Source organism: Penaeus vannamei, chromosome 17 (genome assembly GCF_042767895.1).
Source record: "Penaeus vannamei isolate JL-2024 chromosome 17, ASM4276789v1, whole genome shotgun sequence".
NCBI lineage: Eukaryota > Metazoa > Arthropoda > Malacostraca > Decapoda > Penaeidae > Penaeus > Penaeus vannamei.
This window is the reverse complement of record NC_091565.1, coordinates 37,932,219-37,934,718: the sequence shown is the minus strand read 5'-3', so window position 1 is coordinate 37,934,718 and position 2,500 is coordinate 37,932,219.

Here is a 2,500-nt window from a genome sequence, read left to right as displayed (position 1 = left end):
TAGAGGGGGGGTGGAAGGATGGAGGGGTGGAAGGGGTTAGTGGGGAGGGGAGAGGGGTGGAAAGGGGTGGAAGGGGGGAGGGGGTGTAGAGGGTGGGGGTGGAGGGGAGAGGGGAAGGGGGTAGAGGGGTGGAAGGGAGGGGGAGGGGGAGGGGGATGGAAGGGGGGAAGGGTGAAGGAAGGATGGAAGAGGGAAGGAAGGGGGTAGGGGGAGGGGGAAGAGGAGGAAAGGGATGATGGGGGGTGGAGGGGGAAAGGAGAGAAGGATGAAGGGGGGTGGAGGGGTGGATGATGGGGGGTGGAGGGGAAAGGGAGGGAAGGATGAAGGGGGGGGGTGGAGGGGGTGATGGAGGAGGAAGGAGGGAAGGATTAAGAAGGGGGGTAAATGTTGGAGTGGAGGTGGAGAGGTAAGGAGGGAAAGATGAAGGGGGTGAATGTTGGAGTGGGGGGGTTGAGGGGGGGATGAGGAGAGAAGGGATGAATGTTAAGGGGGGAGGGTGAAGGAAGGGGATGGAGTGGGGAAGGAGGAGGTTGGTGAGGGAAAGGGGGTTGGAGGGGGGAGGGAAAAGGGGGTGAGGAAGGGGTAGGAGGAAGAAGGGAGAAGGAAAGGAGGGGGAGAGAGTGATGGATGGATGGGGGATATGAGGGGAGAGGGGGTGAGGTGGGTGGGAAGGAGGAAGGGGGATGGATGTTAGTGGGAGGGCAAATAAGGAGGTGAAGGAAGAAGGTAAGAGGAGGCAATTCATAAGGTGAAGGAAGAAGGAAGAGCGGGAGGGAGGATATAAGGAGGAGACGGAAGAAGGGAGGATAGGAGGCAAAGAAGGAGGCAGAGGAAAAAGGAAAAGAAGAAAGAAGCACGTAAGGAAGAGAAGAATAAAAGAGAAAAAAAGGAAGGGTAGGAGACAAAGAAGGAGGATAAGGAAGAAGGAAGGGAAGGAAGGAAAACATAAGGAGGAGAAGGAAGAAGAGAGAATAAGAGACAAATAAGGAGTCCAAGGAAGAAGGAAGGGAAGGAGGCAAGACATAAGGAGGAGAAGGAAGAAGAGAGAATAGGAGGCGAAGAAGGAGTCCAAGGAAGAAGGAAGGGAAAGAAGGAAAACATAAGGAAGTGAAGGAAGAAGAAAGAATAGGAGGCGAAGAAGGAGTCCAAGGAAGAAGGAAGGGAAGGAGGCAAGACATAAGGAGGAGAAGGAAGAAGAGAGAATAAGAGACAAATAAGGAGTCCAAGGAAGAAGGAAGGGAAGGAAGGAAAACATAAGGAAGGGAAGGAAGAAGAAAGAATAAGAGACAAATAAGGAGTCCAAGGAAGAAGGAAGGGAAGGAGGCAAGACATAAGGAGAAGGAAGAAGGGAGGAGAGGAGACAAAGAAGGAGGCCAAGAAAGAAGGAAAGGAAGGAAGGAAGACATAAGGAGGTGAAGCAAGAAGAGAGAATAAGAGGCAAATAAGGAATCCAAGGAAGAAAGAAGGGAAGGAGGCAAGGCATGAGGAAGGAGAAGGAAGAGAGCATATATGCAAATAAGCCGAGTATCCATGCGCACATATGCCAAATTATCTCCATCTTCATCGACCAATCTATTTATTCTCTTCTGCTCGCTTCTCCTGCGTGTCTGTCTGTCTGTGGCGCTCGGATGGTGAAGAACCTCTGGCTGGGATACTGGGTCGTGTCTGTCTGTCTGTGGCGCTCGGATGGTGAAGAACCTCTGGCTGGGATACTGGGTCGTGTCTGTCTGTCTGTGGCGCTGATGAAGAACCTCTGGCTGGGATACTGGGTCGTGTCTGTCTGTCTGTGGCGCTCGGATGGTGAAGAACCACTGGCTGGGATACTGGGTCATGATGTGTGCAAATTGGAAATTCATTCTTATACAGGGTGTGTACACGCGCATGCATACGTACACTTGCATACACACATACAAACGCACACAGGCACACACACAAAAGCACAGACATATATGCACACACACACTTGCATACACACACAAACACGAACACAGGCACAGAGGCACACGGATACAGAGGCACACACACACAGTTGCATACACACACAAACAAGAACACATACACACACACACAGGCACGCAGACACAGAGGCACACGCACACAGTTGCATACACACACATAAACACACAAACAGAAACACACACACACACACACACACACACACATCCACACACACATACAGGTACACACACACGCACACGCACGCATTCAAGCTACCCTATATACTCCATTTTTTATAATTTCTCATTGTTCTCATCTAATCAATGCAAAGATATAATTGGCCGTTTAATGATAATAACATCATCATCAATAACAAAACAAGAACAATAACAACAACAATAAACACTAAGAATGAGGTAGTATGCTAGCATGTACGTGTGTACGTACATACTACACAGACCGAACAAGAAGAACAAGAACAAGAACAAAAACGAACATCCCTGCAACTTTACCTTTGCAACATCGAGACACACAAGCAACAGAGCATCATAAATTTCGTTGC